Source organism: Salvelinus fontinalis, chromosome 4 (assembly GCF_029448725.1).
Source record: "Salvelinus fontinalis isolate EN_2023a chromosome 4, ASM2944872v1, whole genome shotgun sequence".
In the NCBI taxonomy this organism is placed as follows: Eukaryota; Metazoa; Chordata; class Actinopteri; order Salmoniformes; family Salmonidae; genus Salvelinus; species Salvelinus fontinalis.
Window position 1 is genome coordinate 72,456,127 of NC_074668.1, and position 23,567 is coordinate 72,479,693.

The window sequence follows — 23,567 nt, forward strand, 5'->3', positions numbered from 1 at the left end:
GATATGTTACGAATTCCAATTTGTCTTTCACAACTGACTGCCAACAATCACCAGATAGCAGAGTGGCGCAGCGGAAGCGTGCTCGGCCCATACCCCAGAGGTCGATGGATCGAAACCATCCTCTGCTAAGTAATTTTAAGTGTGGACAATTCTGCGAAGGAAAAACACAAATTAAAAATGCTACATTAAAAGCCTTTATGCAATAGAAATGATACCTACGTAGTTATGATTCAACAAAATAAAAGCAGAACCTTGTTTTCAAAGAATGTGTTAAAATTGTGTTTGTGAGCAATACTATAACTTATAAAATATATCAATTATAAAGAATGAATGGGTCAGTTAGACCACATTAATATTGCGTCATCCTGAAGGGTAAGTGCAAATATGATGTGTTCACTACCACTTACTCATGGACAGCGGATGAAATAACAGGTCATTTTATCTGAGTGCTTCTAGAAGTTCCACTACACATTGAGAGCCTGTGTCTGTTAGCAAGAAGCCTCCTGATTAACTGAGGCTCATTTTCGTACCTGTCGTCAGTAAAAGGTTAGCCTAATTTCAACAAAAATTCTAACTAAAAGTATGTGTGAGTTTGTCAGGGGACCAGCAGGTGGAAGCATTGTCTTTCTAGAAGTTTGAAAAAGAACATGTGCGTGATTATTCCATCCATGTGGGGCATTTGTCACTCGCTGTTGGAGAAAGATGAATAGAAAATATTCCTGATCCTAGTCAACTGGATACACCAGAAAGCCAACCACACACCTGGGTATAATTGTTCAGAGCAGCCCAAATAGCTCAGTTGGGAGAGCGTTAGACTGAAGATCTAAATGTCCCTGGTTCGATCCCGGGTTTCGGCAGGAAGTTAATTTTGCCAGAGTTCTTCTACATTTGGCCTGGAAAACGGAGAGTTGCAGGTTTGAAACACAGGTTCGAAAGGGAAAATATCGGTTGGACAAAATATCCTCTCCTCAACTCCTCCATTCTTTCTCTGTGACCCAACCTGTAGTCAGAGCATTTCATATTATTCTGTATGTATATCGAACATACTCCATTTAGTATGATACGTTACGTTTCATATTGTATGTATTATTTGGGAATGTCCATCATCCATTTCGTATGAGATGTTATGAATTACAATTCGTATGATGTTACGAATTTCCAAAACGTACTATACATTACGAATGAGCAAAATGTACAATATGTTATGATTTTACTAAACGTATGATATGTTACGAATTCCAATTTGTCTTTCACAACTGACTGCCACCAATCACCAGATAGCAGAGTGGCGCAGCGGAAGCGTGCTGGGCCTATAACCCAGAGGTCGATGGATCAAAACCATCCTCTGCTAAGTAATTTTAAGTGTGGACAATTCTGCGAAGGAAAAACACAAATTAAAAATGGTACATTAAAAGCCTTTATGCAATAGAAATGATACCTACGTAGTTATGATTCAACAAAATAAAAGCAGAACTTTGTTTTCAAAGAATGTGTTAAAATTGTGTTTGTGAGCAATACTATAACTTATATAATATGTCAATTATAAAGAATGAATGGGTCAGTTAGACCACATTAATATTGCGTCATCCTGAAGGGTAAGTGCAAATTTGATGTGTTCACTAACACTTACTCATGGACAGCGGATGAAATAACAGGTCATTTTATCTGAGTGCTTCTAGAAGTTCCACTACACATTGAGAGCCTGTGTCTGTTAGCAAGAAGACTCCCGATTAACTGAGGCTCATTTTCGTACCTGTCGTCAGTAAAAGGTTAGCCTAATTTCAACAAAAATTCTAACTAAAAGTATGTGTGAGTTTGTCAGGGGACCAGCAGGTGGAAGCATTGTCTTTCTAGAAGTTTGAAAAAGAACGTGTGCGTGATTATTCCATCCATGTGGGGCATTTGTCACTCGCTGTTGGAGAAAGATGAATAGAAAATATTCCTGATCCTAGTCAACTGAATACACCAGACAGCCAACCACACACCTGGCTATAATTGTGCAGAGCAGCCGAAATAGCTCAGTTGGGAGAGCGTTAGACTGAAGATCTAAATGTCCCTGGTTCGATCCCGGGTTTCGGCAGGAAATTGATTTTGCCAGAGTTCTTCTACATTTGGCCTGGAAAACGGAGAGTTGCAGGTTTGAAACACAGGTTCAAAGGGAAAATATCGGTTGGACAAAATATCCTCTCCTCAACTCCTCCATTCTTTCTCTGTGACCCAACCTGTAGTCAGAGCATTTCATATTATTCTGTATGTATATCGAAGATACTCCATTTAGTATGATATGTTACGTTTCATATTGTATGTATTATTTGGGAATGTCCATCATCCATTTCGTATGAGATGTTATGAATTACAATTCGTATGATGTTACGAATTTCCAAAACGTACTATACATTACGAATAGGGCAAAATGTACAATATGTTAAGATTTTACTAAACGTATGATATGTTACGAATTCCAATTTGTCTTTCACAACTGACTGCCAACAATCACCAGATAGCAGAGTGGCGCAGCGGAAGTGTGCTGGGCCCATAACCCAGAGGTCGATGGATCGAAACCATCCTCTGCTAAGTAATTTTAAGTGTGGACAATTCTGCGAAGGAAAAACACAAATTAAAAATGGTACATTAAAAGCCTTTATGCAATAGAAATGATACCTACGTAGTTATGATTCAACAAAATAAAAGCAGAACTTTGTTTTCAAAGAATGTGTTAAAATTGTGTTTGTGAGCAATACTATAACTTATATAATATGTCAATTATAAAGAATGAATGGGTCAGTTAGACCACATTAATATTGCGTCATCCTGAAGGGTAAGTGCAAATTTGATGTGTTCACTAACACTTACTCATGGACAGCGGATGAAATAACAGGTCATTTTATCTGAGTGCTTCTAGAAGTTCCACTACACATTGAGAGCCTGTGTCTGTTAGCAAGAAGACTCCCGATTAACTGAGGCTCATTTTCGTACCTGTCGTCAGTAAAAGGTTAGCCTAATTTCAACAAAAATTCTAACTAAAAGTATGTGTGAGTTTGTCAGGGGACCAGCAGGTGGAAGCATTGTCTTTCTAGAAGTTTGAAAAAGAACGTGTGCGTGATTATTCCATCCATGTGGGGCATTTGTCACTCGCTGTTGGAGAAAGATGAATAGAAAATATTCCTGATCCTAGTCAACTGAATACACCAGACAGCCAACCACACACCTGGCTATAATTGTGCAGAGCAGCCGAAATAGCTCAGTTGGGAGAGCGTTAGACTGAAGATCTAAATGTCCCTGGTTCGATCCCGGGTTTCGGCAGGAAATTGATTTTGCCAGAGTTCTTCTACATTTGGCCTGGAAAACGGAGAGTTGCAGGTTTGAAACACAGGTTCAAAGGGAAAATATCGGTTGGACAAAATATCCTCTCCTCAACTCCTCCATTCTTTCTCTGTGACCCAACCTGTAGTCAGAGCATTTCATATTATTCTGTATGTATATCGAAGATACTCCATTTAGTATGATATGTTACGTTTCATATTGTATGTATTATTTGGGAATGTCCATCATCCATTTCGTATGAGATGTTATGAATTACAATTCGTATGATGTTACGAATTTCCAAAACGTACTATACATTACGAATAGGGCAAAATGTACAATATGTTAAGATTTTACTAAACGTATGATATGTTACGAATTCCAATTTGTCTTTCACAACTGACTGCCAACAATCACCAGATAGCAGAGTGGCGCAGCGGAAGTGTGCTGGGCCCATAACCCAGAGGTCGATGGATCGAAACCATCCTCTGCTAAGTAATTTTAAGTGTGGACAATTCTGCGAAGGAAAAACACAAATTAAAAATGCTACATTAAAAGCCTTTATGCAATAGAAATGATACCTACGTAGTTATGATTCAACAAAATAAAAGCAGAACCTTGTTTTCAAAGAATGTGTTAAAATTGTGTTTGTGAGCAATACTATAACTTATATAATATATCAATTATAAAGAATGAATGGGTCAGTTAGACCACATTAATATTGCGTCATCCTGAAGGGTAAGTGCAAATTTGATGTGTTCACTACCACTTACTCATGGACAGCGGATGAAATAACAGGTCATTTTATCTGAGTGCTTCTAGAAGTTCCACTACACATTGAGAGCCTGTGTCTGTTAGCAAGAAGACTCCCGATTAACTGAGGCTCATTTTCGTACCTGTCGTCAGTAAAAGGTTAGCCTAATTTCAACAAAAATTCTAACTAAAAGTATGTGTGAGTTTGTCAGGGGACCAGCAGGTGGAAGCATTGTCTTTCTAGAAGTTTGAAAAAGAACGTGTGCGTGATTATTCCATCCATGTGGGGCATTTGTCACTCGCTGTTGGAGAAAGATGAATAGAAAATATTCCTGATCCTAGTCAACTGAATACACCAGACAGCCAACAACACACCTGGCTATGATATTGCAGAGCAGCCGAAATAGCTCAGTTGGGAGAGCGTTAGACTAAAGATCTAAATGTCCCTGGTTCGATCCCGGGTTTCGGCAGGAAATTAATTTTGCCAGAGTTCTTCTACATTTGGCCTGGAAAACGGAGAGTTGCAGGTTTGAAACACAGGTTCAAAGGGAAAATATCGGTTGGACAAAATATCCTCTCCTCAACTCCTCCATTCTTTCTCTGTGACCCAACCTGTAGTCAGAGCATTTCATATTATTCTGTATGTATATCGAAGATACTCCATTTAGTATGATATGTTACGTTTCATATTGTATGTATTATTTGGGAATGTCCATCATCCATTTCGTATGAGATGTTATGAATTACAATTCGTATGATGTTACGAATTTCCAAAACGTACTATACATTACGAATGAGCAAAATGTACAATATGTTAAGATTTTACTAAACGTATCATATGTTACGAATTCCAATTTGTCTTTCACAACTGACTGCCACCAATCACCAGATAGCAGAGTGGCGCAGCGGAAGCGTGCTGGGCCCATAACCCAGAGGTCGATGGATCGAAACCATCCTCTGCTAAGTAATTTTAACCTCTTGGAACTATAGGGGGTGCTGTTCCGCATTAGCATATTTGTGTCTCCAAATTAAACTGCCTCGTGCTAAATTCTTGATCGTACAATATGCATATTATTGTTATTATTGGATAGAAAACACCTTCTAGTTTCTATAGAAGTTGAAATTTTGTCTCTGAGTTGTACAGAACAATTTCTACAGCACTTTTCATGACAGGGTTCAGATTTCAATTTTTTTTACCTCTGATCTGGGGTCTGTTTTTAAGGCGACAGTGAATGCTATGAAGAAACCGACACTGCCTACGTCTTCCTCTGGGTGTCTGTACGTCATCACGCTTTCAATGGAATCGATGGGATATTCACAGCCAGTATAAAAGACCAAAATGTATAGAGACCGCCCTTTCTCGTCGTGCGCCTGAAGCGTGAAGGGCATCGGACCTGCCTCGTTCCAAATCGTTTTCTAACCAGCAATATTTCTCCGGTCATGTTTTCACTCGTTTTAGGTGTTAAAAACATCAAAATGTAGTTAATTTGAACCGTTTTATAGCAATTTATATCCGTTTAGTGCGATTTTAGAGGAATTTATTTGTTGTGCACTCTGAAACTTTGGACACGTTTTGGGGTGTCGGTCGTTGGTGGTGGACATTTCGAAGGACAGAGGACATCTATCGACCAAAAGACGTTTATAACATAGAAAGGATACATTGCCCAAGAATCTGATGGAAGAACACCTCAAAGTAAGCAATATTTAATATGATAAATCGTGTTTCTGTCGAAATATTTTAAACGCACATTTCGCCATTTTGTTTGGTATAGCTTCACTTGGCGAACCCTGTATTGAAAAGTAAGGATAATTTTAAAAATGTAAATCAGCGGTTGCATTAAGAACTAATTTGTCTTTCGATTCCTGTAAACCCTGTATTTTTTAGTCAAGTATATGATTAGCTATTAATTAAACCAGATCACTCTGAAAGATGGCGACCGACATTTTCAGGCTTGTTTTGCTACTATTTTCATTGTGTAACCACGGTTTTGTATGGCTAAATATGCACCTTTTCGAACAAACTGTATATGTATATTGTAAAATGATGTTACAGGAGTGTCATCGGAAGAATTCTGAGAAGGTTAGTGAAAAAATTAATATCTTTTGGCGATGTTGACTTTTATCGCTCACTTTGGCTAGAATCAATGCTGGGCTGCTATGTGCTATGTGCTACGCTAATATAACGATTTATTGTGTTTTCGCTGTAAGACACTTAGAAAATCTGAAATATTGTCTGTATTCACAGGATCTGTGTCTTTCGATTCGTGTATGCTGTGTATTTTTACGAAATGTTTGATGATTAGTAGTTAGGTAAACACGTTGCTCATTGTAATTATTCTAGTCCATTTGTGACGGTGGGTGCAATTGTAACCTATGGCAGCTACCTGAAATATGCACTTTTTTCTAACAAAACCTATCCCATACCATAAATATGTTATCAGACTGTCATCTAATGAGTTTTTTTGTTGGTTAGGGGCTATAAATATCTTAGTTTAGCCGAATTGGTGATGGCTACTGGTGTTGGTGGACAAATAAAAGATGGTGGATTATGCTAATGTGTTTTTAGGTAATAGATGTACATCTTTACATATTGTGTCTTCCCTGTAAAACATTTTAAAAATCGGAAATGGTGGCTTTATTCACAAGATCTGTATCTTTCATCTGGTGTCTTGGACTTGTGATTTAATGATATTTAGATGCTACTATCTACTTGTGAAGCTATGCTAGCTATGCTAAACAGTGTGTGGGGGGTGGGGGGTGCTCCCGGATCCGGGTTTCTGAGGCAGTAGAAGTTAAGTGTGGACAATTCTGCGAAGGAAAAACACAAATTAAAAATGTTACATTAAAAGCCTTTATGCAATAGAAATGATACCTACGTAGTTATGATTCAACAAAATAAATGCAGAACTTTGTTTTCAAAGAATGTGTTAAAATTGTTTTTGTGAGCAATACTATAACTTATATAATATATCAATTATAAAGAATGAATGGGTCAGTTAGACCACATTAATATTGCGTCATCCTGAAGGGTAAGTGCAAATTTGATGTGTTCACTAACACTTACTCATGGACAGCGGATGAAATAACAGGTCATTTTATCTGAGTGCTTCTAGAAGTTCCACTACACATTGAGAGCCTGTGTCTGTTAGCAAGAAGCCTCCCGATTAACTGAGGCTCATTTTCGTACCTGTCGTCAGTAAAAGGTTAGCCTAATTTCAACAAAAATTCTAACTAAAAGTATGTGTGAGTTTGTCAGGGGACCAGCAGGTGGAAGCATTGTCTTTCTAGAAGTTTGAAAAAGAACATGTGCGTGATTATTCCATCCATGTGGGGCATTTGTCACTCGCTGTTGGAGAAAGATGAATAGAAAATATTCCTGATCCTAGTCAACTGAATACACCAGAAAGCCAACCACACACCTGGGTATAATTGTGCAGAGCAGCCCAAATAGCTCAGTTGGGCGAGCGCTAGACTGAAGATCAAAATGTCCCTGGTTCGATCCCGGGTTTCGGCAGGAAATTAATTTTGCCAGAGTTCTTCTACATTTGGCCTGGAAAACGGAGAGTTGCAGGTTTGAAACACAGGTTCAAAGGGAAAATATCGGTTGGACAAAATATCCTCTCCTCAACTCCTCCATTCTTTCTCTGTGACCCAACCTGTAGTCAGAGCATTTCATATTATTCTGTATGTATATCGAAGATACTCCATTTAGTATGATACGTTACGTTTCATATTGTATGTATTATTTGGGAATGTCCATCATCCATTTCGTATGAGATGTTATGAATTACAATTCGTATGATGTTACGAATTTCCAAAACGTACTATACATTACGAATGAGCAAAATGTACAATATGTTAAGATTTTACTAAACGTATCATATGTTACGAATTCCAATTTGTCTTTCACAACTGACTGCCACCAATCACCAGATAGCAGAGTGGCGCAGCGGAAGCGTGCTGGGCCCGTAACCCAGAGGTCGATGGATCGAAACCATCCTCTGCTAAGTACTTTTAAGTGTGGACAATTCTGCGAAGGAAAAACACAAATTAAAAATGCTACATTAAAAGCCTTTATGCAATAGAAATGATACCTACGTAGTTATGATTCAACAAAATAAAAGCAGAACTTTGTTTTCAAAGAATGTGTTAAAATTGTGTTTGTGAGCAATACTATAACTTATATAATATGTCAATTATAAAGAATGAATGGGTCAGTTAGACCACATTAATATTGCGTCATCCTGAAGGGTAAGTGCAAATTTGATGTGTTCACTAACACTTACTCATGGACAGCGGATGAAATAACAGGTCATTTTATCTGAGTGCTTCTAGAAGTTCCACTACACATTGAGAGCCTGTGTCTGTTAGCAAGAAGACTCCCGATTAACTGAGGCTCATTTTCGTACCTGTCGTCAGTAAAAGGTTAGCCTAATTTCAACAAAAATTCTAACTAAAAGTATGTGTGAGTTTGTCAGGGGACCAGCAGGTGGAAGCATTGTCTTTCTAGAAGTTTGAAAAAGAACGTGTGCGTGATTATTCCATCCATGTGGGGCATTTGTCACTCGCTGTTGGAGAAAGATGAATAGAAAATATTCCTGATCCTAGTCAACTGAATACACCAGACAGCCAACAACACACCTGGCTATAATAGTGCAGAGCAGCCGAAATAGCTCAGTTGGGAGAGCGTTAGACTGAAGATCTAAATGTCCCTGGTTCGATCCCGGGTTTCGGCAGGAAATTAATTTTGCCAGAGTTCTTCTACATTTGGCCTGGAAAACGGAGAGTTGCAGGTTTGAAACACAGGTTCAAAGGGAAAATATCGGTTGGACAAAATATCCTCTCCTCAACTCCTCCATTCTTTCTCTGTGACCCAACCTGTAGTCAGAGCATTTCATATTATTCTGTATGTATATCGAAGATACTCCATTTAGTATGATATGTTACGTTTCATATTGTATGTATTATTTGGGAATGTCCATCATCCATTTCGTATGAGATGTTATGAATTACAATTCGTATGATGTTACGAATTTCCAAAACGTACTATACATTACGAATGAGCAAAATGTACAATATGTTAAGTTTTACTAAACGTATCATATGTTACGAATTCCAATTTGTCTTTCACAACTGACTGCCACCAATCACCAGATAGCAGAGTGGCGCAGCGGAAGCGTGCTGGGCCCATAACCCAGAGGTCGATGGATCGAAACCATCCTCTGCTAAGTAATTTTAAGTGTGGACAATTCTGCGAAGGAAAAACACAAATTAAAAATGCTACATTAAAAGCCTTTATGCAATAGAAATGATACCTACGTAGTTATGATTCAACAAAATAAAAGCAGAACTTTGTTTTCAAAGAATGTGTTAAAATTGTGTTTGTGAGCAATACTATAACTTATATAATATGTCAATTATAAAGAATGAATGGGTCAGTTAGACCACATTAATATTGCGTCATCCTGAAGGGTAAGTGCAAATTTGATGTGTTCACTAACACTTACTCATGGACAGCGGATGAAATAACAGGTCATTTTATCTGAGTGCTTCTAGAAGTTCCACTACACATTGAGAGCCTGTGTCTGTTAGCAAGAAGACTCCCGATTAACTGAGGCTCATTTTCGTACCTGTCGTCAGTAAAAGGTTAGCCTAATTTCAACAAAAATTCTAACTAAAAGTATGTGTGAGTTTGTCAGGGGACCAGCAGGTGGAAGCATTGTCTTTCTAGAAGTTTGAAAAAGAACGTGTGCGTGATTATTCCATCCATGTGGGGCATTTGTCACTCGCTGTTGGAGAAAGATGAATAGAAAATATTCCTGATCCTAGTCAACTGAATACACCAGACAGCCAACAACACACCTGGCTATAATAGTGCAGAGCAGCCGAAATAGCTCAGTTGGGAGAGCGTTAGACTGAAGATCTAAATGTCCCTGGTTCGATCCCGGGTTTCGGCAGGAAATTAATTTTGCCAGAGTTCTTCTACATTTGGCCTGGAAAACGGAGAGTTGCAGGTTTGAAACACAGGTTCAAAGGGAAAATATCGGTTGGACAAAATATCCTCTCCTCAACTCCTCCATTCTTTCTCTGTGACCCAACCTGTAGTCAGAGCATTTCATATTATTCTGTATGTATATCGAAGATACTCCATTTAGTATGATATGTTACGTTTCATATTGTATGTATTATTTGGGAATGTCCATCATCCATTTCGTATGAGATGTTATGAATTACAATTCGTATGATGTTACGAATTTCCAAAACGTACTATACATTACGAATGAGCAAAATGTACAATATGTTAAGTTTTACTAAACGTATCATATGTTACGAATTCCAATTTGTCTTTCACAACTGACTGCCACCAATCACCAGATAGCAGAGTGGCGCAGCGGAAGCGTGCTGGGCCCATAACCCAGAGGTCGATGGATCGAAACCATCCTCTGCTAAGTAATTTTAAGTGTGGACAATTCTGCGAAGGAAAAACACAAATTAAAAATGCTACATTAAAAGCCTTTATGCAATAGAAATGATACCTACGTAGTTATGATTCAACAAAATAAAAGCAGAACTTTGTTTTCAAAGAATGTGTTAAAATTGTTTTTGTGAGCAATACTATAACTTATATAATATATCAATTATAAAGAATGAATGGGTCAGTTAGACCACATTAATATTGCGTCATCCTGAAGGGTAAGTGCAAATTTGATGTGTTCACTAACACTTACTCATGGACAGCGGATGAAATAACAGGTCATTTTATCTGAGTGCTTCTAGAAGTTCCACTACACATTGAGAGCCTGTGTCTGTTAGCAAGAAGCCTCCCGATTAACTGAGGCTCATTTTCGTACCTGTCGTCAGTAAAAGGTTAGCCTAATTTCAACAAAAATTCTAACTAAAAGTATGTGTGAGTTTGTCAGGGGACCAGCAGGTGGAAGCATTGTCTTTCTAGAAGTTTGAAAAAGAACATGTGCGTGATTATTCCATCCATGTGGGGCATTTGTCACTCGCTGTTGGAGAAAGATGAATAGAAAATATTCCTGATCCTAGTCAACTGAATACACCAGAAAGCCAACCACACACCTGGGTATAATTGTGCAGAGCAGCCGAAATAGCTCATTTGGGAGAGCGTTAGACTGAAGATATAAATGTCCCTGGTTCGATCCCGGGTTTCGGCAGGAAATTAATTTTGCCAGAGTTCTTCTACATTTGGCCTGGAAAACGGAGAGTTGCAGGTTTGAAACACAGGTTCAAAGGGAAAATATCGGTTGGACAAAATATCCTCTCCTCAACTCCTCCATTCTTTCTCTGTGACCCAACCTGTAGTCAGAGCATTTCATATTATTCTGTATGTATATCGAAGATACTCCATTTAGTATGATATGTTACGTTTCATATTGTATGTATTATTTGGGAATGTCCATCATCCATTTCGTATGAGATGTTATGAATTACAATTCGTATGATGTTACGAATTTCCAAAACGTACTATACATTACGAATAGGGCAAAATGTACAATATGTTAAGATTTTACTAAACGTATCATATGTTACGAATTCCAATTTGTCTTTCACAACTGACTGCCACCAATCACCAGATAGCAGAGTGGCGCAGCGGAAGCGTGCTGGGCCCATAACCCAGAGGTCGATGGATCGAAACCATCCTCTGCTAAGTAATTTTAAGTGTGGACAATTCTGCGAAGGAAAAACACAAATTAAAAATGGTACATTAAAAGCCTTTATGCAATAGAAATGATACCTACGTAGTTATGATTCAACAAAATAAAAGCAGAACTTTGATTTCAAAGAATGTGTTAAAATTGTGTTTGTGAGCAATACTATAACTTATATAATATATCAATTATAAAGAATGAATGGGTCAGTTAGACCACATTAATATTGCGTCATCCTGAAGGGTAAGTGCAAATTTGATGTGTTCACTACCACTTACTCATGGACAGCGGATGAAATAACAGGTCATTTTATCTGAGTGCTTCTAGAAGTTCCACTACACATTGAGAGCCTGTGTCTGTTAGCAAGAAGACTCCCGATTAACTGAGGCTCATTTTCGTACCTGTCGTCAGTAAAAGGTTAGCCTAATTTCAACAAAAATTCTAACTAAAAGTATGTGTGAGTTTGTCAGGGGACCAGCAGGTGGAAGCATTGTCTTTCTAGAAGTTTGAAAAAGAACGTGTGCGTGATTATTCCATCCATGTGGGGCATTTGTCACTCGCTGTTGGAGAAAGATGAATAGAAAATATTCCTGATCCTAGTCAACTGAATACACCAGACAGCCAACCACACACCTGGCTATAATTGTGCAGAGCAGCCGAAATAGCTCAGTTGGGAGAGCGTTAGACTGAAGATCTAAATATCCCTGGTTCGATCCCGGGTTTCGTCAGGAAATTAATTTTGCCAGAGTTCTTCTACATTTGGCCTGGAAAACGGAGAGTTGCAGGTTTGAAACACAGGTTCAAAGGGAAAATATCGGTTGGACAAAATATCCTCTCCTCAACTCCTCCATTCTTTCTCTGTGACCCAACCTGTAGTCAGAGCATTTCATATTATTCTATATGTATATCGAAGATACTCCATTTAGTATGATATGTTACGTTTCATATTGTATGTATTATTTGGGAATGTCCATCATCCATTTCGTATGAGATGTTATGAATTACAATTCGTATGATGTTACGAATTTCCAAAACGTACTATACATTACGAATGAGCAAAATGTACAATATGTTAAGATTTTACTAAACGTATGATATGTTACGAATTCCAATTTGTCTTTCACAACTGACTGCCACCAATCACCAGATAGCAGAGTGGCGCAGCGGAAGCGTGCTGGGCCCATAACCCAGAGGTCGATGGATCGAAACCATCCTCTGCTAAGTAATTTTAAGTGTGGACAATTCTGCGAAGGAAAAACACAAATTAAAAATGCTACATTAAAAGCCTTTATGCAATAGAAATGATACCTACGTAGTTATGATTCAACAAAATAAAAGCAGAACTTTGTTTTCAAAGAATGTGTTAAAATTGTGTTTGTGAGCAATACTATAACTTATATAATATATCAATTATAAAGAATGAATGGGTCAGTTAGACCACATTAATATTGCGTCATCCTGAAGGGTAAGTGCAAATTTGATGTGTTCACTACCACTTACTCATGGACAGCGGATGAAATAACAGGTCATTTTATCTGAGTGCTTCTAGAAGTTCCACTACACATTGAGAGCCTGTGTCTGTTAGCAAGAAGCCTCCCGATTAACTGAGGCTCATTTTCGTACCTGTCGTCAGTAAAAGGTTAGCCTAATTTCAACAAAAATTCTAACTAAAAGTATGTGTGAGTTTGTCAGGGGACCAGCAGGTGGAAGCATTGTCTTTCTAGAAGTTTGAAAAAGAACATGTGCGTGAGTATTCCATCCATGTGGGGCATTTGTCACTCGCTGTTGGAGAAAGATGAATAGAAAATATTCCTGATCCTAGTCAACTGAATACACCAGAAAGCCAACCACACACCTGGGTATAATTGTGCAGAGCAGCCGAAATAGCTCATTTGGGAGAGCGTTAGACTGAAGATCTAAATGTCCCTGGTTCGATCCCGGGTTTCGGCAGGAAATTAATTTTGCCAGAGTTCTTCTACATTTGGCCTGGAAAACGGAGAGTTGCAGGTTTGAAACACAGGTTCAAAGGGAAAATATCGGTTGGACAAAATATCCTCTCCTCAACTCCTCCATTCTTTCTCTGTGACCCAACCTGTAGTCAGAGCATTTCATATTATTCTGTATGTATATCGAAGATACTCCATTTAGTATGATATGTTACGTTTCATATTGTATGTATTATTTGGGAATGTCCATCATCCATTTCGTATGAGATGTTATGAATTACAATTCGTATGATGTTACGAATTTCCAAAACGTACTATACATTACGAATAGGGCAAAATGTACAATATGTTAAGATTTTACTAAACGTATGATATGTTACGAATTCCAATTTGTCTTTCACAACTGACTGCCACCAATCACCAGATAGCAGAGTGGCGCAGCGGAAGCGTGCTGGGCCCATAACCCAGAGGTCGATGGATCGAAACCGTCCTCTGCTAAGTAATTTTAAGTGTGGACAATTCTGCGAAGGAAAAACACAAATTAAAAATGGTACATTAAAAGCCTTTATGCAATTGAAATGATACCTACGTAGTTATGATTCAACAAAATAAAAGCAGAACTTTGTTTTCAAAGAATGTGTTAAAATTGTGTTTGTGAGCAATACTATAACTTATATAATATATCAATTATAAAGAATGAATGGGTCAGTTAGACCACATTAATATTGCGTCATCCTGAAGGGTAAGTGCAAATTTGATGTGTTCACTACCACTTACTCATGGACAGCGGATGAAATAACAGGTCATTTTATCTGAGTGCTTCTAGAAGTTCCACTACACATTGAGAGCCTGTGTCTGTTAGCAAGAAGACTCCCGATTAACTGAGGCTCATTTTCGTACCTGTCGTCAGTAAAAGGTTAGCCTAATTTCAACAAAAATTCTAACTAAAAGTATGTGTGAGTTTGTCAGGGGACCAGCAGGTGGAAGCATTGTCTTTCTAGAAGCTTGAAAAAGAACGTGTGCGTGATTATTCCATCCATGTGGGGCATTTGTCACTCGCTGTTGGAGAAAGATGAATAGAAAATATTCCTGATCCTAGTCAACTGAATACACCAGAAAGCCAACCACACACCTGGGTATAATTGTGCAGAGCAGCCGAAATAGCTCATTTGGGAGAGCGTTAGACTGAAGATCTAAATGTCCCTTGTTCGATCCCGGGTTTCGGCAGGAAATTAATTTTGCCAGAGTTCTTCTACATTTGGCCTGGAAAACGGAGAGTTGCAGGTTTGAAACACAGGTTCAAAGGGAAAATATCGGTTGGACAAAATATCCTCTCCTCAACTCCTCCATTCTTTCTCTGTGACCCAACCTGTAGTCAGAGCATTTCATATTATTCTGAATGTATATCGAAGATACTCCATTTAGTATGATATGTTACGTTTCATATTGTATGTATTATTTGGGAATGTCCATCATCCATTTCGTATGAGATGTTATGAATTACAATTCGTATGATGTTACGAATTTCCAAAACGTACTATACATTACGAATAGGGCAAAATGTACATTAAGTTAAGATTTTACTAAACGTATCATATGTTACGAATTCCAATTTGTCTTTCACAACTGACTGCCACCAATCACCAGATAGCAGAGTGGCGCAGCGGAAGCGTGCTGGGCCCATAACCCAGAGGTCGATGGATCGAAACCATCCTGTGCTAAGTAATTTTAAGTGTGGACAATTCTGCGAAGGAAAAACACAAATTAAAAATGCTACATTAAAAGCCTTTATGCAATAGAAATGATACCTACGTAGTTATGATTCAACAAAATAAAAGCAGAACTTTGTTTTCAAAGAATGTGTTAAAATTGTGTTTGTGAGCAATACTATAACTTATATAATATATCAATTATAAAGAATGAATGGGTCAGTTAGACCACATTAATATTGCGTCATCCTGAAGGGTAAGTGCAAATTTGATGTGTTCACTACCACTTACTCATGGACAGCGGATGAAATAACAGGTCATTTTATCTGAGTGCTTCTAGAAGTTCCACTACACATTGAGAGCCTGTGTCTGTTAGCAAGAAGACTCCCGATTAACTGAGGCTCATTTTCGTACCTGTCGTCAGTAAAAGGTTAGCCTAATTTCAACAAAAATTCTAACTAAAAGTATGTGTGAGTTTGTCAGGGGACCAGCAGGTGGAAGCATTGTCTTTCTAGAAGTTTGAAAAAGAACATGTGCGTGATTATTCCATCCATGTGGGGCATTTGTCACTCGCTGTTGGAGAAAGATGAATAGAAAATATTCCTGATCCTAGTCAACTGAATACACCAGAAAGCCAAGCACACACCTGGGTATAATTGTGCAGAGCAGCCGAAATAGCTCATTTGGGAGAGCGTTAGACTGAAGATCTAAATGTCCCTGGTTCGATCTCGGGTTTCGGCAGGAAATTAATTTTGCCAGAGTTCTTCTACATTTGGCCTGGAAAACGGAGAGTTGCAGGTTTGAAACACAGGTTCAAAGGGAAAATATCGGTTGGACAAAATATCCTCTCCTCAACTCCTCCATTCTTTCTCTGTGACCCAACCTGTAGTCAGAGCATTTCATATTATTCTGAATGTATATCGAAGATACTCCATTTAGTATGATATGTTACGATTCATATTGTATGTATTATTTGGGAATGTCCATCATCCATTTCGTATGAGATGTTATGAATTACAATTAGTATGATGTTACGAATTTCCAAAACGTACTATACATTACGAATGAGCAAAATGTACATTATGTTAAGATTTTACTAAACGTATCATATGTTACGAATTCCAATTTGTCTTTCACAACTGACTGCCACCAATCACCAGATAGCAGAGTGGCGCAGCGGAAGCGTGCTGTGCCCATAACCCAGAGGTCGATGGATCGAAACCATCCTCTGCTAAGTAATTTTAAGTGTGGACAATTCTGCGAAGGAAAAACACAAATTAAAAATGGTACATTAAAAGCCTTTATGCAATAGAAATGATACCTACGTAGTTATGATTCAACAAAATAAAAGCAGAACTTTGTTTTCAAAGAATGTGTTAAAATTGTGTTTGTGAGCAATACTATAACTTATATAATATATCAATTATAAAGAATGAATGGGTCAGTTAGACCACATTAATATTGCGTCATCCTGAAGGGTAAGTGCAAATTTGATGTGTTCACTACCACTTACTCATGGACAGCGGATGAAATAACAGGTCATTTTATCTGAGTGCTTCTAGAAGTTCCACTACACATTGAGAGCCTGTGTCTGTTAGCAAGAAGACTCCCGATTAACTGAGGCTCATTTTCGTACCTGTCGTCAGTAAAAGGTTAGCCTAATTTCAACAAAAATTCTAACTAAAAGTATGTGTGAGTTTGTCAGGGGACCAGCAGGTGGAAGCATTGTCTTTCTAGAAGCTTGAAAAAGAACGTGTGCGTGATTATTCCATCCATGTGGGGCATTTGTCACTCGCTGTTGGAGAAAGATGAATAGAAAATATTCCTGATCCTAGTCAACTGAATACACCAGAAAGCCAACCACACACCTGGGTATAATTGTGCAGAGCAGCCGAAATAGCTCATTTGGGAGAGTGTTAGACTGAAGATCTAAATGTCCCTTGTTCGATCCCGGGTTTCGGCAGGAAATTAATTTTGCCAGAGTTCTTCTACATTTGGCCTGGAAAACGGAGAGTTGCAGGTTTGAAACACAGGTTCAAAGGGAAAATATCGGTTGGACAAAATATCCTCTCCTCAACTCCTCCATTCTTTCTCTGTGACCCAACCTGTAGTCAGAGCATTTCATATTATTCTGTATGTATATCGAAGATACTCCATTTAGTATGATATGTTACGTTTCATATTGTATGTATTATTTGGGAATGTCCATCATCCATTTCGTATGAGATGTTATGAATTACAATTTGTATGATGTTACAAATTTCCAAAACGTACTATACATTACGAATGAGCAAAATGTACAATATGTTAAGATTTTACTAAACGTATGATATGTTACGAATTCCAATTTGTCTTTCACAACTGACTGCCACCAATCACCAGATAGCAGAGTGGCGCAGCGGAAGCGTGCTGGGCCCATAACCCAGAGGTCGATGGATCGAAACCATCCTGTGCTAAGTAATTTTAAGTGTGGACAATTCTGCGAAGGAAAAACACAAATTAAAAATGCTACATTAAAAGCCTTTATGCAATAGAAATGATACCTACGTAGTTATGATTCAACAAAATAAAAGCAGAACTTTGTTTTCAAAGAATGTGTTAAAATTCTGTTTGTGAGCAATACTATAACTTATATAATATATCAATTATAAAGAATGAATGGGTCAGTTAGACCACATTAATATTGCGTCATCCTGAAGGGTAAGTGCAAATTTGATGTGTTCACTACCACTTACTCATGGACAGCGGATGAAATAACAGGTCATTTTATCTGAGTGCTTCTAGAAGTTCCACTACACATTGAGAGCCTGTGTCTGTTAGCAAGAAGACTCCCGATTAACTGAGGCTCATTTTCGTACCTGTCGTCAGTAAAAGGTTAGCCTAATTTCAACAAAAATTCTAACTAAAAGTATGTGTGAGTTTGTCAGGGGACCAGCAGGTGGAAGCATTGTCTTTCTAGAAGTTTGAAAAAGAACATGTGCGTGATTATTCCATCCATGTGGGGCATTTGTCACTCGCTGTTGGAGAAAGATGAATAGAAAATATTCCTGATCCTAGTCAACTGAATACACCAGAAAGCCAAGCACACACCTGGGTATAATTGTGCAGAGCAGCCGAAATAGCTCATTTGGGAGAGCGTTAGACTGAAGATCTAAATGTCCCTGGTTCGATCTCGGGTTTCGGCAGGAAATTAATTTTGCCAGAGTTCTTCTACATTTGGCCTGGAAAACGGAGAGTTGCAGGTTTGAAACACAGGTTCAAAGGGAAAATATCGGTTGGACAAAATATCCTCTCCTCAACTCCTCCATTCTTTCTCTGTGACCCAACCTGTAGTCAGAGCATTTCATATTATTCTGAATGTATATCGAAGATACTCCATTTAGTATGATATGTTACGTTTCATATTGTATGTATTATTTGGGAATGTCCATCATCCATTTCGTATGAGATGTTATGAATTACAATTAGTATGATGTTACGAATTTCCAAAACGTACTATACATTACGAATGAGCAAAATGTACATTATGTTAAGATTTTACTAAACGTATGATATGTTACGAATTCCAATTTGTCTTTCACAACTGACTGCCACCAATCACCAGATAGCAGAGTGGCGCAGCGGAAGCGTGCTGGGCCCATAACCCAGAGGTCGATGGATCGAAACCCTCCTCTGCTAAGTAATTTTAAGTGTGGACAATTCTGCGAAGGAAAAACACAAATTAAAAATGCTACATTAAAAGCATTTATGCAATAGAAATGATACCTACGTAGTTATGATTCAACAAAATAAAAGCAGAACTTTGTTTTCAAAGAATGTGTTAAAATTGTGTTTGTGAGCAATACTATAACTTATATAATATATCAATTATAAAGAATGAATGGGTCAGTTAGACCACATTAATATTGCGTCATCCTGAAGGGTAAGTGCAAATTTGATGTGTTCACTACCACTTACTCATGGACAGCGGATGAAATAACAGGTCATTTTATCTAAGTGCTTCTAGAAGTTCCACTACACATTGAGAGCCTGTGTCTGTTAGCAAGAAGACTCCCGATTAACTGAGGCTCATTTTCGTACCTGTCGTCAGTAAAAGGTTAGCCTAATTTCAACAAAAATTCTAACTAAAAGTATGTGTGAGTTTGTCAGGGGACCAGCAGGTGGAAGCATTGTCTTTCTAGAAGTTTGAAAAAGAACGTGTGCGTGATTATTCCATCCATGTGGGGCATTTGTCACTCGCTGTTGGAGAAAGATGAATAGAAAATATTCCTGATCCTAGTCAACTGAATACACCAGAAAGCCGCCCACACACCTGGGTATATTTGTGCAGAGCAGCCGAAATAGCTCATTTGGGAGAGCGTTAGACTGAAGAGCTAAATGTCCATGGTTCGATCCCGGGTTTCGGCAGGAAATTAATTTTGCCAGAGTTCTTCTACATTTGGCCTGGAAAACGGAGAGTTGCAGGTTTGAAACACAGGTTCAAAGGGAAAATATCGGTTGGACAAAATATCCTCTCCTCAACTCCTCCATTCTTTCTCTGTGACCCAACCTGTAGTCAGAGCATTTCATTTTATTCTAAATGTATATCGAAGATACTCCATTTAGTATGATATGTTACGTTTCATATTGTATGTATTATTTGGGAATGTCCATCATCCATTTCGTATGAGATGTTATGAATTACAATTCGTATGATGTTACGAATTTCCAAAACGTACTATACATTACGAATGAGCAAAATGTACATTATGTTAAGATTTTACTAAACGTATGATATGTTACGAATTCCAATTTGTCTTTCACAACTGACTGCCACCAATCACCAGATAGCAGAGTGGCGCAGCGGAAGCGTGCGGGGCCCATAACCCAGAGGTCGATGGATCGAAACCATCCTCTGCTATGTAATTTTAAGTGTGGACAATTCTGCGAAGGAAAAACACAAATTAAAAATGCTACATTAAAAGCCTTTATGCAATAGAAATGATACCTACGTAGTTATGATTCAACAAAATAAAAGCAGAACTTTGTTTTCAAAGAATGTGTTAAAATTGTGTTTGTGAGCAATACTATAACTTATATAATATATCAATTATAAAGAATGAATGGGTCAGTTAGACCACATTAATATTGCGTCATCCTGAAGGGTAAGTGCAAATTTGATGTGTTCACTACCACTTACTCATGGACAGCGGATGAAATAACAGGTCATTTTATCTGAGTGCTTCTAGAAGTTCCACTACACATTGAGAGCCTGTGTCTGTTAGCAAGAAGACTCCCGATTAACTGAGGCTCATTTTCGTACCTGTCGTCAGTAAAAGGTTAGCCTAATTTCAACAAAAATTCTAACTAAAAGTATGTGTGAGTTTGTCAGGGGACCAGCAGGTGGAAGCATTGTCTTTCTAGAAGTTTGAAAAAGAACGTGTGCGTGATTATTCCATCCATGTGGGGCATTTGTCACTCGCTGTTGGAGAAAGATGAATAGAAAATATTCCTGATCCTAGTCAACTGAATACACCAGACAGCCAACCACACACCTGGCTATAATTGTGCAGAGCAGCCGAAATAGCTCAGTTGGGAGAGCGTTAGACTGAAGATCTAAATGTCCCTGGTTCGATCCCGGGTTTCGGCAGGAAATTAATTTTGCCAGAGTTCTTCTACATTTGGCCTGGAAAACGGAGAGTTGCAGGTTTGAAACACAGGTTCAAAGGGAAAATATCGGTTGGACAAAATATCCTCTCCTCAACTCCTCCATTCTTTCTCTGTGACCCAACCTGTAGTCAGAGCATTTCATATTATTCTGTATGTATATCGAAGATACTCCATTTAGTATGATATGTTACGTTTCATATTGTATGTATTATTTGGGAATGTCCATCATCCATTTCGTATGAGATGTTATGAATTACAATTCGTATGATGTTACGAATTTCCAAAACGTACTATACATTACGAATAGGGCAAAATGTACAATATGTTAAGATTTTACTAAACGTACGATATGTTACGAATTCCAATTTGTCTTTCACAACTGACTGCCACCAATCACCAGATAGCAGAGTGGCGCAGCGGAAGCGTGCTGGGCCCATAACCCAGAGGTCGATGGATCGACACCATCCTCTGCTAAGTAATTTTAAGTGTGGACAATTCTGCGAAGGAAAAACACAAATTAAAAATGCTACATTAAAAGCCTTTATGCAATAGAAATGATACCTACGTAGTTATGATTCAACAAAATAAAAGCAGAACTTTGTTTTCAAAGAATGTGTTAAAATTGTGTTTGTGAGCAATACTATAACTTATATAATATATCAATTATAAAGAATGAATGGGTCAGTTAGACCACATTAATATTGCGTCATCCTGAAGGGTAAGTGCAAATTTGATGTGTTCACTACCACTTACTCATGGACAGCGGATGAAATAACAGGTCATTTTATCTGAGTGCTTCTAGAAGTTCCACTACACATTGAGAGCCTGTGTCTGTTAGCAAGAAGACTCCCGATTAACTGAGGCTCATTTTCGTACCTGTCGTCAGTAAAAGGTTAGCCTAATTTCAACAAAAATTCTAACTAAAAGTATGTGTGAGTTTGTCAGGGGACCAGCAGGTGGAAGCATTGTCTTTCTAGAAGTTTGAAAAAGAACGTGTGCGTGATTATTCCATCCATGTGGGGCATTTGTCACTCGCTGTTGGAGAAAGATGAATAGAAAATATTCCTGATCCTAGTCAACTAAATACACCAGACAGCCAACCACACACCTGGCTATAATTGTGCAGAGCAGCCGAAATAGCTCAGTTGGGAGAGCGTTAGACTGAAGATCTAAATGTCCCTGGTTCGATCCTGTGTTTCGGCAGGAAATTAATTTTGCCAGAGTTCTTCTACATTTGGCCTGGAAAACGGAGAGTTGCAGGTTTGAAACACAGGTTCAAAGGGAAAATATCGGTTGGACAAAATATCCTCTCCTCAACTCCTCCATTCTTTCTCTGTGACCCAACCTGTAGTCAGAGCATTTCATTTTATTCTGAATGTATATCGAAGATACTCCATTTAGTATGATATGTTACGTTTCATATTGTATGTATTATTTGGGAATGTCCATCATCCATTTCGTATGAGATGTTATGAATTACAATTCGTATGATGTTACGAATTTCCAAAACGTACTATACATTACGAATAGGGCAAAATGTACAATATGTTAAGATTTTACTAAACGTATGATATGTTACGAATTCCAATTTGTCTTTCACAACTGACTGCCACCAATCACCAGATAGCAGAGTGGCGCAGCGGAAGCGTGCTGGGCCCATAACCCAGAGGTCGATGGATCGACACCATCCTCTGCTAAGTAATTTTAAGTGTGGACAATTCTGCGAAGGAAAAACACAAATTAAAAATGCTACATTAAAAGCCTTTATGCAATAGAAATGATACCTACGTAGTTATGATTCAACAAAATAAAAGCAGAACTTTGTTTTCAAAGAATGTGTTAAAATTGTGTTTGTGAGCAATACTATAACTTATATAATATATCAATTATAAAGAATGAATGGGTCAGTTAGACCACATTAATATTGCGTCATCCTGAAGGGTAAGTGCAAATTTGATGTGTTCACTACCACTTACTCATGGACAGCGGATGAAATAACAGGTCATTTTATCTGAGTGCTTCTAGAAGTTCCACTACACATTGAGAGCCTGTGTCTGTTAGCAAGAAGACTCCCGATTAACTGAGGCTCATTTTCGTACCTGTCGTCAGTAAAAGGTTAGCCTAATTTCAACAAAAATTCTAACTAAAAGTATGTGTGAGTTTGTCAGGGGACCAGCAGGTGGAAGCATTGTCTTTCTAGAAGTTTGAAAAAGAACGTGTGCGTGATTATTCCATCCATGTGGGGCATTTGTCACTCGCTGTTGGAGAAAGATGAATAGAAAATATTCCTGATCCTAGTCAACTAAATACACCAGACAGCCAACCACACACCTGGCTATAATTGTGCAGAGCAGCCGAAATAGCTCAGTTGGGAGAGCGTTAGACTGAAGATCTAAATGTCCCTGGTTCGATCCCGTGTTTCGGCAGGAAATTAATTTTGCCAGAGTTCTTCTACATTTGGCCTGGAAAACGGAGAGTTGCAGGTTTGAAACACAGGTTCAAAGGGAAAATATCGGTTGGACAAAATATCCTCT

At 38.3% G+C, this 23,567-nt stretch overlaps 8 non-coding genes across 8 annotated transcripts; all 8 read left to right on the forward strand.

Moving 5' to 3' along the window:
• The first annotated feature begins 1,279 nt into the window (after window positions 1-1,279).
• On the forward strand, window positions 1,280-1,351 carry trnai-uau (transfer RNA isoleucine (anticodon UAU)). Its single transcript has one exon. It is a non-coding gene; the product is annotated as a tRNA-Ile (tRNA).
• Window positions 1,352-2,007: 656 nt separating this feature from the next.
• On the forward strand, window positions 2,008-2,080 carry trnaf-gaa (transfer RNA phenylalanine (anticodon GAA)). The gene has a single exon. It is a non-coding gene; the product is annotated as a tRNA-Phe (tRNA).
• A 1,150-nt stretch (window positions 2,081-3,230) lies between these two features.
• Window positions 3,231-3,303, forward strand: trnaf-gaa (transfer RNA phenylalanine (anticodon GAA)). Its single transcript has one exon. It is a non-coding gene; the product is annotated as a tRNA-Phe (tRNA).
• A 1,150-nt stretch (window positions 3,304-4,453) lies between these two features.
• trnaf-aaa (transfer RNA phenylalanine (anticodon AAA)) lies at window positions 4,454-4,526 on the forward strand. The gene has a single exon. It is a non-coding gene; the product is annotated as a tRNA-Phe (tRNA).
• A 3,465-nt stretch (window positions 4,527-7,991) lies between these two features.
• Window positions 7,992-8,063, forward strand: trnat-cgu (transfer RNA threonine (anticodon CGU)). The gene has a single exon. It is a non-coding gene; the product is annotated as a tRNA-Thr (tRNA).
• A 656-nt stretch (window positions 8,064-8,719) lies between these two features.
• Window positions 8,720-8,792, forward strand: trnaf-gaa (transfer RNA phenylalanine (anticodon GAA)). The gene has a single exon. It is a non-coding gene; the product is annotated as a tRNA-Phe (tRNA).
• A 1,148-nt stretch (window positions 8,793-9,940) lies between these two features.
• Window positions 9,941-10,013, forward strand: trnaf-gaa (transfer RNA phenylalanine (anticodon GAA)). Its single transcript has one exon. It is a non-coding gene; the product is annotated as a tRNA-Phe (tRNA).
• Window positions 10,014-20,940: 10,927 nt separating this feature from the next.
• On the forward strand, window positions 20,941-21,013 carry trnaf-gaa (transfer RNA phenylalanine (anticodon GAA)). The gene has a single exon. It is a non-coding gene; the product is annotated as a tRNA-Phe (tRNA).
• Window positions 21,014-23,567: the final 2,554 nt, after the last annotated feature.